Genomic DNA, 14,167 nt, shown 5'->3' on the forward strand with positions numbered 1-14,167 from the left:
GTAAGTAATGTAAGGATGTTAAGGAGTAACAAGATGAGCAGTTCCTAAACCACTGCATTGCTTTCCCCCTTCAAAAATTAAGGGAGTTAAGGCTTTCTGCTCAATGCAGGAATTACTAGGTCTTGCTTGTTTAGATTACTCCTCAGAAGGTAAACATGATTAACTTTTCTTGGAATCATGACCTAATGCTTAGATTGCATAAAGGACTCCTGGATCTCAGTTCTAGTTTAGGAATTAGGGATGGTAGAGGAACAGTGTGTAGGATTATAAGGTGCTCTCTTGTTTAAGGTTTTGAATAGGTGTGATGGGGGTTGGCAAGGTGCCTCACTGAGTTATTAATAGTGCACATAAGGTGTAAGAGGCAGTACAGAGGGTTTTGACTCCAGTTGAAATAATTGTTAAATCAGTTGAACAAGGCAGTTATGATACTTAGTTCTCATACTAGGTATGCTGCTTGGGGTCCAACTAAGCTTGTTAGGTTAGCTGGAAATCACTGTGTGATTATGAGTGCTAGAATGAGTATTTGGCTGTACGTTCTGTCAGAGCAGGTATTAGATAGGCAGAATAGTATCGAGGAGGTAAGTCCATGGGAGATAAGCATTACTGCCTCTGAGAATCATCATGAGTGGATTTGAATTACGCTTGCATCTATGACTGACAGATGAGTAAGCAATAAGGGATTTTAGGTCTGTTTGGCATAGGCAAATTGAGCTAGTTAGTAATGCCCTCCATAGGGCCAGAGTAAGGAAAGGGTAATGTAGGTGGTTTGACAGGAGGTCAATCAGAAGGATGACTTCTATAACACTATATTCCTACTAGCTTTAATGGCAGCAAGCAGCATTGAGCCTGCAATGGGGGTTTTCTATGTGGGCTTCTGGGAGGCATACATAGAGGCCATATAGGAGGGCTTTTACTATGAAAGTCATCAGGATGTCCAGGCTTAATAGTAGGCCTGTTCATGAGGCTGTGAGGGCAGAGGGCAGGTTTGAGAGTTGGTAGGGGTAGAGTGCTGGATTTTGTGTGCAGGTGTAGGACTGTGATTAGAAACAGTAGTGGGATGATTAGAATGTAGGATGGTTGCTAGATGCCAGTATTTAGGTGCTATGCTTAGCTCCTTGATCATGTCATGAGTATTAGGGTTACTTTAAATGAGATAATACAAGTTCTATGGTTGAGAATGTTAGGAGGAACAGTTGGATTATAATTAGGGTTGAAATAAACATCTATTTATGTGTGAAGGGTTGATGTAGGTAACTTCCACTCATAACTATAAGTGGGAGGAGTCAGAAAGGTAATACTAGAAATGGGGATGAGACTTGGTCAATACCTGCTCAGAGGGTTAGGCTTCCTAAAAGGTAACATATTGGGGTATGTCATCATAGGTTAATGGTGGCTATTGGAATCTTAGAATCCTAGAAAGGCTCAGGCTGGAAAAGACTTTAAAGATCAAGTCCAACTGCAACCTAACCATACTACCCTAACAACCCACTGCTAAATCATGTCCCTGAGCACCACCTCCAAACAGTTTTTAAACACATTCAGGGATGGTGACTCAACCACCTCCCTAGGGAGCCTGTTCCAGTGCTTAAGAACCCTTTCTGTAAAGTTTTTCCTGATATGTAACCTAAACCATCCCTGGTGCAACTTGAGGCCATTTCCCCTTGTCCTGTTACCAGTGAGAAGAGACCAACCCCACTCTTACTGCAATCACCTTTCAGATATTTGAAGACAGCAATGAGGTCTCCCCTCAGCCTCCTCTTCCCTAGACTAAACAGCCCCAGTTCCTTTAGTCGCTCCTCATAGGGCGTATTCTCCAAGCCCTTGACAAGTCTTGTTGCTCTTCTTTGGACCTGCTCCAGCACCTCCATGTCCTTTCTGTACTGAGGTGCCCAAAACTGAATACGATATTCAAGGTGAGGCCTCACCAATGCCGAGTACAGGGGCAGGATGACTTCCCTAGTCCTGCTCACCACACCATTCCTGATACAAGCCAGAATGCCATTGGCCTTCCTGGTCACACTGCTGGCTCATATTCAGCCGACTGTCCATCAGCACACCAAGGTCCCTTTCTGTCAGGCAGCTTTCCAGCTACTTGTCCCCAGGCCTGTAGGGTTGCTTGGGATTGTTGTGACCAAAATGCAGGACCTGACATTTGCCTTACTGAAACTCATGCGGTTTACCTTGGCTCATCGATGCAGTCTACCCAGGTCCCTCTGTAGTGCCTTTCTACCCTCTGGCAGATCAACACTCTCACCCAACTTGGTGTCAGCTGCAAACTTACTGAGGGTGCACTCAATCCCCTCATCAAGATACATCCTAAAGATGTTAAATAGGAGTGGCCCCAGTACTGAACCCTGGGCGACACCACTTGTGACTGGCCGCCAACTGGATTTAACTCGACTAACCAAAACTCTATGGGGCCAGCCAGCCAGTCTTTCACCTGGCAGAGCATATGCCCATCCAAACCATGGGCAGCCAGCTTCTCCATGAGGATGTTGTGGGGGACAGTGTCAAAGGCTTTACTTCAGTCCAGGTAGACCACATCGACAGCCTTACCTTCATCCACTAAGTGGATCACCTTGTCATAGAACAAAATCAAGTTTGTCAAGCAGGATCATGCCAACTGGGCCTGATCCCTTGGTTGACCTTTAGTTCATAGAATCATAGAATGGCCTGGGTAGAAAAGGACCTCAAAGATCATAGAGTCTCAAGCCCCCTGCCAAGTGCAGGGTTGCCAACCACTAGACCAGGCTGCCCAGAGCCACATCCAGTCTGGCCTTGAATGCCTCCAGGGATGGGGCATCCACAGCCTCTCTGGGCAACCTGTTCCAGTGTGTCACCACCCTCTGTGTGGAAAAACTTCCTCCTAATATCTAACCTAAATCTCCCCTGTCTCAGCTTAAAACCATTCCCCCTTGTCCTATTGCTATCCACCCTCACAAACAATCAATCCCCCTCCTGTTTATACGCTCCCTTCAAGTATTGGAAGGCCACAATGAGGTCTCCCTGGAGCCTTCTCTTCTCCAAACTAAACAAGCCCAGTTCCCTCAACCTTTCTTCATAGGAGAGGTGCTCCAGCCCTCTGAGCATCTTAGTGGCCCTCCTCTGCACTTGTTCCAAGAGCTCCAGGTCTTTCTTGTGCTGGGGGCCCTGGGGCTGGACGCAGCACTCCAGATGGGTCCTCACATGAGCTGAGTAGAGCGGGACAATCACCTCCCTCTCCCTGCTGGCCACCCCCTTTTTTTTTTAATGCAGCTCAGGATATAGTTGGCTGCCTGGGCTGCTAGCGCGCACTGCTGGCTCATGTCTAGCTTCTCGTCCACCAGGACCTGTGCGTCCCTCTCCACAGGGCTGCTCTCAAGGAGTTCTTCCTCCAGTTTGTATACTTGGGATTGCCCCAACCCAAGTGCAACACCTTGCACTTGGCCTCGTTGAACCTCATTAGGTTCACATGGCCCATTTCTCCAGCCTGTCCAGGTCCCTCTGGATGGCTTCCCTTCCTTCCAGTGTATCGACTGCACCGCTCAGCTTGGTGTCATCTGCAAACTTGCTGAGGGTGCACTTGATTCCATCGTCTATGTCGTTGATAAAGACATTGAAGAGCACCAGTCCCAGGACCGAGCCTTGGGGACACCACTTGTGACTGGCCTCCACCCTGACATAGAACCATTTATCACAACCCTTTGGCTGTGACCAGCCAACCAGTTCTTAACCCACCGAACAGTCCATCCTTCAAATCCATACCTCTCTAATTTGGAGAGAAGGATGTGATGAGGGACCCTGTCAAGGTTGATCCATGATGGCTCCTGACGTTATCTGTTCCATAATCTTCCCTGGCACTGAGGTGATCCTGATAGGCCTGTAGCTACCAGGATCATCTTTTTGGCACTTTTTGAAGATGGGCGTCTCATTTACAAGTTTCCAGTCCACCGAGGGAGGCATCCCTGGTTACCCAGGACTGTTGAAGGATGATGGAGAGTGGCTTGGCAACCACATCTGCCAACTCCCTCAGCACTCTAGAGTGCAACCCATCTGGCCCCAAGGACTTGTGTCTGGCTTCCAGAGCAGGTCCAAAACCATCTCGTCATGGATTATATAGGGTCTATTCTGTTCCCCGTCCCTATCTTCCAGCACAAGGGGCTGTGTGCTCAGGGAGCAACTGGGGCAAAGAAGGCCTTAAGTACCTCAGCCTTACCCTGATCCTTGGACACAGAGAGAAACACGGTGACCAGCGAGGGATGGCGATGGTGAGTAGCCCTCCTCTTACCATTGATGTATTTATAGAAATTCTTATTGCTGTCTTTCACCTTAGTGGCCAAGTTGAGTTCTAGCTGGGCTTCGGCCTTCCAAACTGTCTCCCTTCACAGCTTCACTATGTATTTGTAATCCTCATCCATAAGAAATATGGCTATTAAGAAACTACGTGTGGTGTTGCTGGCTCAAACGAACTTGAGGGGAAGAGGAGTGCTACTAGGAGAAGTATGGATGTTGAAAGGAGGATTTTTCTCATAAGAGGTGGAGGCTATGTATGTGGTCAGAGCCATGTGTTTATGTGGAGCATCCCAGTAGGGTTAGGCCAGTGCCTGCTTCACATGCTGAAAAGTCTAGTATTAGTACTGGTACACGGGTGAGTGGTGGGGTGGTTTTCAACTGGTCAGAGTGAAAGGGGAATGTGCATGGATAACATGCTTTCCAGGCACGGTAGGGCAGGGATTAGGTGGGTTTGTTGGAATGCCAACCCTAGGCCACTGCATGTGAATGTAGAAAAGAAACTGAAGTGTAGGAGTGATAAAGTTATAGATAACCCTATAACTTTCTGGGCTGAGACCAGCAGTCTTACTTAGTCTAACTTGCTGTTATTCAGTTCATTGCAGGCATTTTTGCATTCATAGATAATTCCAAATATGAGTAGAGAAATTACAACAGCTCAGGTGAGACTGGTTTCGGGGGTTGGGAGTTGGATAGCCCATGGGATGGGGTGAAGGAGTGCAGTTTCTAGGCTGAATAGTGGGAATAAAGATGGCTACAGAGGGGGTGAAAAAAAATGGATTGAGAATGATGCTGGGCAATCTTAGAGGACCAAAACTGCACTCAAAGTGACAAATTATTTTCTGAATCTGGGCTTATTCAGGGAAGTCAGAAGCTTAGCAGGATTGGTACTGTACTTGCATAAAAGAGGCATAATGTGAATTTGCGTTCATTGCTCTTCTTTGGGTTTAGAGCCAGATTCTAGAGATTAGAATCAATTGTTCCTTTTATATTCTAAGAGGAAGACCCTCATCAGTATATTGTGTAGAAGAATAGTCAGATGACATTAATGACATGTCAGTATGAGGCTGCTGCTTTAAAACTCCATAAAGATCGCTTTAGATTCAATAGTCATAGAAGGCAGACTGCAGAAAGGAGGTACAATGATTACACTGAATCCATGGAATACTGTAGCGCCAAAAGAGGTAGAGCCATAGGTACTATCAGTGATTGAAAATGGAGCTTAATTACGTGCTGTTGTTTGGAGGACTGCAATGTAGAATCCAAGGAGGATGGTTAGCGTTAGCACATGAGCAGCTTTTGTGGCGCTGTGAAGGGCTTATGTTACGGTAACACATGAGGCTAGGAGGATTGCAGTGCTTAGAGGTGGCCCATCTCGGGTATTAAGTGGCTCAGCTTAGGGGGTATTTGCCCTCCTAGCTCTGGGGTGGGGACAAAGCCTGACTGAAATAATGTTCAGAAGGATCCAAGGAAGGAGGCGGTGGCTTCTGAGGTGATGAAGAGGAGTACTCTTTATCATGAGCCTTTTTGGACCACTGGGGCTATGGTGGCCTTAAAAACTGCTTTGTCAGATGTCTCATGATTGTAGTATCTCTCAGACTACAGAGAGAAGGCCTATGGGCAATAACGTTGATTTACAATGAAATTATATAACTAGACCGGGGGTGGTCAGCAGAGATGTCTGCCCCCAGAATCAGTCCCGGGCTTGCGCTGACTATATTATAGGAGTGTACTATATTTCCTAACTATAGGCTTAGTAGAAGAAAAAATACTTAAGTTTGGATCATGGCTACTGCTAAGTGGGATTAGAGTAGAGACTGGGGTTAATGTTAATAAGACAGTGGTGGCTGTGGAGATGACTTGGATTAGTAAGGCTTCCTGTTGGTGGATGCCTAGCAACAGTAGGCTGATAGCTTTGATCCCAGTTAATGCTGGGATTAGCGGTGTGGGGGTGCCCTCAGGAAGTAAATGGCAGAAGGAGGCTGACAGTTGGTTTCACAGACCTGTCAGTAGGGTGGCCAGTCGTGGGTGGAAGGCTAGGGCCATGTTCAATTGGTAATTGGGTAGTTGGGGTGAAAGTATACAGGAACATGCCCTAGAAGTTGATTATGAGGAGTAATATCATGACTGATGTTAGTATTAGTGTTCACTTGTGTCTGGCTTAGTTTATTGGAGTTGTTTTGTGATTATGTGAATAAGTGGTAGTTGCATCAGCAACTGTGGACTCTTCATTGATTAACTAGTGATGGGAGTAGGAGGGGGTATCTTGGTTTTAGCTGGAACAATTGTTTATTTAGTGTCTGGCATGATGTTCTGTTTTTTCTAAGAGGGAAAAGCAATGTTGATAATAGATGGATGTTCATAGATGCCTGCTAAGCAGTGTTGTACAAAGCCAAGGCCATTCACAGCAAAGAGGCCAAAGGGATATTCCACACCATATGACATCAAGGGGAAAGAGTTTTGATGGGGATGGGAGTTCATCTAGCAATCTTCTGCTGTCTGGGAGCTAGCTCAGCATCAGTTGGGGGTTGTAAGAAATTGCTTGTGCATCATTTGTTATGAACACATACATATTTGTTCTTTTCCTCAGTAGTAAATAGTTTATTAAACCGAGCAAATAGTTTAATACATCTCATTGAGGATGTATTAAACTATGTGAAACGGTCTTAATGGGCTCAAGAGTGAGAACCAGAGCTTGCTCCCTCTGTGCACCATCCTGGTATAGCAGTACCTCTGTGCACAGTGAACTTGCTTTGAGATAAAGAAATTCCATAAGATAGGAAAAAGGATAATTGTGCATCACTTTCTATTTATATGTATTTGTCATAAGCAATTGCTTACCACCCCTAGCTGGTGTCAGGCTATCCCCCAAGCAACAGAAAGCTAGATGAACTCCCACTTCCATGAAAACTCCTTCCTGGTATGGAATATCACCTTGGCTGGCATAGGTCAGTTGTTCTAATTCTGTTCCTTCCCAGCTCCTTGGGACCTTGGCTCTATACAACACTGGTTAACAGGCAACTACAGTAATTGGTGTGTTGTCCACATTGTCCATTTTGTTCTAAGAGAACAAAAACACAGCATCATAGCAGACAATCTCAAGAAAACAATTCTGTCCCAGCTGAAACTACGAAAGGATTAATGGTCAACTTCCAGCAATCCAAAGTGTCCTTAGATAGGTCTCGCTGGTATTATATACTAATCAAATTGGTCTTGGAACTCAGTACTCATAAGCTGAGTACCCTTGGTGTCAAATAACACTTAAGTTGAGGTCTGGTTCATCAATCTCGCCTAACATGTAAAGGATTTGCAGGGAGAGAAGAGTGAGCAGGATTAATATGATGATCAGTAGGATGTTTTAGGTAACTCAAATTTCTTGAGCATTGACAGTGTTGACTGTTTCTTCCATCAGTAAAATGGGCTAGGAAATAAAGTACTAAGCCTACAGCTATGGTGACTAACAGCATGGTTGTGAAACTGAATGAGTTGTAGTGGGTGAAGCATCTTGAAATCCCATCTTGGAATGAGAATGATTCTCTGCATAAAGAGGACAAAGTTTAAATCGTAATGGCCTGAGTTCAAAAGGACCTCAAAGATCATAGAGTCTCAAGCCCCCTGCCAAGTGCAGGGTTGCCAACCACTAGACCAGGCTGCCCAGAGCCACATCCAGTCTGGCCTTGAATGCCTCCAGGGATGGGGCATCCACAGCCTCTCTGGGCAACCTGTTCCAGTGCGTCACCACCCTCTGTGTGGAAAAACTTCCTCCTAATATCTAACCTAAATCTCCCCTGTCTCAGCTTAAAACCATTCCCCCTTGTCCTATTGCTATCCACCCTCACAAACAATCAATCCCCCTCCTGTTTATACGCTCCCTTCAAGTATTGGAAGGCCACAATGAGGTCTCCCTGGAGCCTTCTCTTCTCCAAACTAAACAAGCCCAGTTCCCTCAACCTTTCTTCATAGGAGAGGTGCTCCAGCCCTCTGAGCATCTTAGTGGCCCTCCTCTGCACTTGTTCCAAGAGCTCCAGGTCTTTCTTGTGCTGGGGGCCCTGGGGCTGGACGCAGCACTCCAGATGGGTCCTCACATGAGCTGAGTAGAGCGGGACAATCACCTCCCTCTCCCTGCTGGCCACCCCCTTTTTTTTCTAATGCAGCTCAGGATATAGTTGGCTGCCTGGGCTGCTAGCGCGCACTGCTGGCTCATGTCCAGCTTCTCGTCCACCAGGACCTGTGCGTCCCTCTCCACAGGGCTGCTCTCAAGGAGTTCTTCCTCCAGTTTGTATACTTGGGATTGCCCCAACCCAAGTGCAACACCTTGCACTTGGCCTCGTTGAACCTCATTAGGTTCACATGGCCTGTTTCTCCAGCCTGTCCAGGTCCCTCTGGATGGTTTCGCTTTCCTCCAGTGTATTGACTGCACCGCTCAGCTTGGTGTCATCTGCAAACATGCTGAGGATGCATGTGATTCCATCGTCTACATCACTGATAAAGATGTTGAAGAGCACCGGTCCCAGACCGACCCTTGGGGGACACCACTTGTGACTGGCCTCCACCCTGACACAGAACCAATGATCACAACCAGTGAGTCAGCTGTGACCAGCCAACTGGTTCTTAATCCATGAAACCAGTCCATTTTTTTCCAAATCCGTACCTCTCTAATTTAGAGAGAAGGATGTGGTGAGGGACCATGGCAAAGGCTTTGCAGAAGTCCAGGCAGATGACATCTGTTGCCCTTCCCCTGTCCACTGATGCTGTCACTCCATCATAGAAGGCCACCAGATTGGTCAGGCAAGATCTGCCCTTGGTGAAGCCATGCTGCCTGCCTTGGATCACCTCTTCATCTCCTGTGTGCCTTAACAGGGTAACCAGGAGCATCTGCTCCTGTGCTCTTCCCAGGCACAGAGGTGAGGCTCACCGGCCTGTAGGTCCCTGGATCATCCTTTGTCCCTTTCCAAAAAATGGGAGTGATGTTTCTCTTTCTCCAGTCACCGGGGACTTCATCGGACAGCCATGCTTTTTCAAATTCGATGGAGAGCGGCTTGGCAACCACATCAGCTCTCTCTCTCAGAACCCTGGGACGCATATTATCCAGCCCCATGGACGTGCATACATTCAGTTTCATGAGGAGGTCTTGGACTTGTTACAGTGGGACGGAATCCGCTCCTCTCACCCACATGTTGAAGTTGAGGGTCCTGGCAGACGTGGGGAGCCTCTCCACTAGTGGAGACAGAGGCAAAGCACTTATTAAGTACCTCAGCTTTTTTCTCATCTGAGGAAGCCCGTTCTGTCCTCATTCATGAGAGGGGGAACGCTCTCCTTGCTCTGTCTCCTCCTGCCAATGTACCTGTAGAATACCCCTTCTTGTTATTTTTCATATCCCTTGCATTGTGACGTAGTCTTGACATGCCTATGTAATTGGTTATTAGCATCAAAAGAAAGCAGCACGAAGTGGTTTGTGGTGGGCCCAAAACCACCAGCATGTGAGGGTTTGTTACCTTCCTTTCTTGAAGTGAACAAAGGCTGGTTCTTCAAAGGTATGAAATGACGCTGGGCAACCATGGATTTATTCAATGTTAGTAGTGATTAGTCCTAGCTATGTTACTTCATGCTTACTGAATCACACCGTGATTACAATAGTAAAATTAAGGATTACATGGAGGACTGTGTCTCAATGTCAGGGTAGTTGTAGGTTTGCTGGGATATTTCTCTTGGGCTTAAGAAATATTGCGGGAAGAAGGTTGAGTCCTGCAAATATTAGACTGTAGCACACTTGAGTATCTGGTTGAAGGATGAAGCCTGTAAACAGGGTGGAACCAGTGAGTAAATCCTGCTAGGATGGTGAAAACTATTCCTATTGAAAGGACATAATGGAAGTGCGCTACTACATAGTGCATACTATGCAGGGCAATATCTAGTAAGGGGTTGGGAAGTACAAAACGTGTTAAGCTTCAGATAACAAGAAGGAAGATGATCTTAGGTCTCATAGTATGGGAGAGTGTCATATACTTGTCCCTCTGTGCAGGGTGGTGAATCAGCTGAAGGCTTCAGTGCTGGTTGCGATAATGACAGTGGTTGATGGGAAGGGTGCTCAGATGTATGTTCATACCAACTGTACTGTGATGGGTGCATACCACAAAGCCAAGGAATCCAATTGCTAGAATTAATCACAGTATTTCTATGTAGCCAAACAGTTGCTCTTTGCCTGTGTAGTACACTACCACATGTGAGATAATCCTGAGGCTGGGAAGGAAAAAAATAGAATAAAAATAAAAAAATAGACTTCTAGGTGGCCAAAGAGTCAGAAGAGGGGTTGCTATAGATTTGGGTCTCCTCCAACTGGGTCAAAGAAGACTGTAGTGTTGAAATTTCAGTTGGTGAGTAGTATGGTGATGGAGGCAGCAGCAAGGACTAGTAAGGAAAGAAGTAATAGAGTGGCGGTAATGAGGACCGATCATATGAATAGTGGAGTGTGACAATTTGAGTGCTAGGGATCTACCTTAATGGCAGCAGAAATGAAAGTAATTGCACCTAGAAGAGAGGAGACTCCTGCCAGGCAGGGAGAAAAGATGGCAGGTCTAAAAAGGCACCAGGATGGGCAAGGTTGCCAGCTAATGGTGGATAAATATATAACAATATACCAGACCTAGCTTCTACAGTGCAGGAAGCTAGTATGAGAACAAAGGAGGGTGGAAGACAAGGTTTGGATAAGCTACTCTGAGACACTGATAAGTGGGTCAATCCAATTTGCAAAGCCAGCGATTGTAATAGGCATAACAATGGAAAAAAATACAACAAAAGAATTGGCTGTAACAACTAAATTATAGATGTGTTGTTTCTGAAGAGAAGAGTCTCTCAGGTTGTCCAAGTTCAGCACGGATCAATAAGCTTAGTGCAGTAGCGACTTGACCTGCCCACATGCCAAAGTTCAGGTAAAGGGTGCTAGTGTCTTGGCTGATAGCTGAGAACATTGCTTCCTTGATGAAGGTCACAGGTGAGATAGCAATGTTGAACCTTGGTAAAAAGACTGCAGCCTAATGCCTCAATTAGTCTTAGTGACTGTGCAGCTGAATTAATGTTGAGTTGCAAGCTCACTGATGCACAGAGATGTGTTGGGGCCTTGTAAACAGCACCCAGCAGCTAGAGTGGTTAGCTCTTGAATAGAACTACATGGGATCAAGACCCACCCGTGAAGGTAAGGCTTTAGTTGACTGGGAGAGTCTGCTTCACACTCAGAAGGTAGAAGTTAGTGTCCTGTTGGTCACAGCACTCAGCAGAATCCAGGAGAGTTTTATTCTTATTTAGGGTGTTGAAGGCCTCCAGGTGCAACTGATTTATCCTAAGTTTTTAGGTTGCGGTGAAGATTATGAGATTGAGGGGTAGGGAAGAGATGGATCATGGGGCAAAGGTGCTGGTACTTGAGCATTTACCAGTAGACCACAGCTGTATGTGGTTGAAGGAGCTGAGGGCAAGTGTCACTGACGGTGTTAAAAGAAGAGGCTGAATAGTGATGACTGGGGCCACTGGGGTTATTAGGTGTTTGGTAAGCTCTTGGATGCTGACTCATTAGCGGTGGGAGGCCTGCTAGGGAGAGCAGTGTCGGCACTAGGGTTGTGTTTAGTATGGGGGTTTATGTTAGTGAGATTACTGTTGTCCATAATTTTAGGACATGGTCTAAGGATAGGAATGTGGCTGTCATGATGATAGACAGGCGAGGAGGGCGAGTTTAGGGCTGTGAAGGATGATTATGGCTCTGCAGCAGAGGTGGGAAATAGATGAGAAGGCAAGGATTATTTGTTGGATTTAGGCCTGTTCAATGTCCAAATGCTGTAAAGATAATAGCTAGGATGGTAAGTAGGGTGGTGTTGGGTGACTGGGATGTTAGTACGAGGAGGGTGATTTGGTGGAACTGCATTAGCATCGAGAGTAGCAAGGCAATAGTTGGAGATCTTCCATGAAGTACTTCCTCCTACACCGCAGGAGTGTGTCCCAAGAGAATGAGGGCTACTGATCATGTGACTTCTGCCAGCTGCTTATAGAAGGCTTAATCTGTCTCCTGCACTTGGTTGGGTGGTCTAGAAACTGCCACCGGGATGTCAGCTTCATAGCCCTTGACTCCCCTCACTACTCAAGAGGGCTAACCATGATCGCTGCCCGTATTGAGCTCTACAGTAGCAAGATGCTGTCTCACACAGAGCTGCCCCTCCTACCTTGCCTATCTGTCCTAAGGAGCTTAGCTCTTAGTTGTAGCACTCCAGTCAAGGAACAGATCCCACCAGGCTGGTGATGGTGATGAAATCATAATTCTCCTGCTGCACAACAGCTCCTAACTCTTGCTGCTGGTTGCCTGTGCTGCCTGCATTACATGAGATAAAATTGAGTTGGACTACTGGTCTTACCACTAAAGCGCCTGGTTTTATCTCCTTGCTAGAAGTGCTTGATATCACAGCTGTTGAAAGTTGAGGTCACTGGGCAGGCATCATGTTCAGTACTTGCTGGCTGAAAGCTACGTTTCTAGTGAAAAATCAGGCCTTAAATTGGCCAAGTTCCTTTACCGGTTGGAATAGCTTAGTGAGTTGTTTCGAGTTTGCTTAACAGGTGAGGTTTGTTGTGTTCTCTCCTTGCAGCAAGGATGTAAGTTGAAATCGGATAATAATGTGATGCAAGTTGGTGCTTCAGAGAGATGTGTTTAAGTTGCTTGCTTTAATGTGAATTATCCAACGGTCAGTCAGAGGTTATCCTGCTAAGGGTAATTGAATCATTGGGTTCTGTGTTTGAAGGGCATTAGCTTGTACAGCCTTAGGCTGCTTAAGGGCACACAGTGGCATAACAGTTGTCACCCATCTCGGTTTGCGCTTCACTACGAAGTATTCATCCTGCTCTTTTACAGTTGAGACAGGTTCAGTTACAACGGCTCTCTGTAAATAGCCTGTATGTACTTCAGGGGGAAAACCATGTTTGTTTTCGTGTGGTGGTTATCACTGAATCATGATGTGCAAGGGTTAGTAATATGTTCCATACATGATAGACAAGGTATGGAGTCCCCATTGTGCCAGGGTACCAACGATGCTATCTTTGAAGTATAATGTGTCAATCCAGTGAAACAGTGTTTGTAATCTTCTTGGTGGTGAGTTGAGCTACTACAGGCACATCTAAACTGGGGTCCACAGGGCCTGTGCAGCCAGGCGCAGCTTCTACTGTGGCCCGCCTACTGTTGCCCTGCCACCATCGTGGCAACTCTTCCTAAACAAGAAACACTGAGTTCTGGGCATGTCTGCACAACTAGCAAACATTGGTGTGTTATTAACAGTGCATGGACTAACAAGAGGGGGTGTCGATGCTGTAGGGGCAACAGTCAGGGAAAGCGGAGGGCTTAGTGCAGTGTCAAAAAAAAGGTATGGCAAATGCTGTCAGTCACTGTGATAGACCCACTTCTGTGAACAAGGGAAAAATAAAAGGCCTCGATTGCGTTATGAAGAAAGGAATATGAGAACAGGTTTCAAGAGGGTGGAAAAAAAAGGACTGCTGGGGGTACATATGTGATGAAAATGTAAGTTAAAATGAATGACAAATAAATGTTAAAAATGAAAAATATGCATATATGAAAGAACAGAAATGCAGTGAAGAGAAAAATATTAAACTTGTTACAGCCATATTTGCAACATGTTACAAGTGCTCTTCCCAGATAATGAAATAGTCATGTCACTGGTACCTATCATGGAAGCATTTGTCAACAGTAAATTGGAAGGATGAAGAAATGGAAAACAGAAAAAGGTAAGTGAAACAACAGTTTGAGATAAGTTGAATAAAGAAAAGAAAACCAGTGTTGGTGTCATTCCTTTCAAATGCGAGTGGCGAGTGGCGAGTGGCGAGTGGCGAGGGGCGAGTGGCGAGTGGCGAG

At 46.0% G+C, this 14,167-nt stretch overlaps 2 pseudogenes; both read right to left on the bottom strand.

Moving 5' to 3' along the window:
- Positions 4,255-9,367, bottom strand: LOC110400241 (annotated as a pseudogene).
- Positions 8,626-14,167, bottom strand: part of LOC110400242 — a 10,591-nt pseudogene continuing 5,049 nt past the window's right edge.

Source organism: Numida meleagris, chromosome 5 (genome assembly GCF_002078875.1).
Source record: "Numida meleagris isolate 19003 breed g44 Domestic line chromosome 5, NumMel1.0, whole genome shotgun sequence".
Taxonomy (NCBI): domain Eukaryota; kingdom Metazoa; phylum Chordata; class Aves; order Galliformes; family Numididae; genus Numida; species Numida meleagris.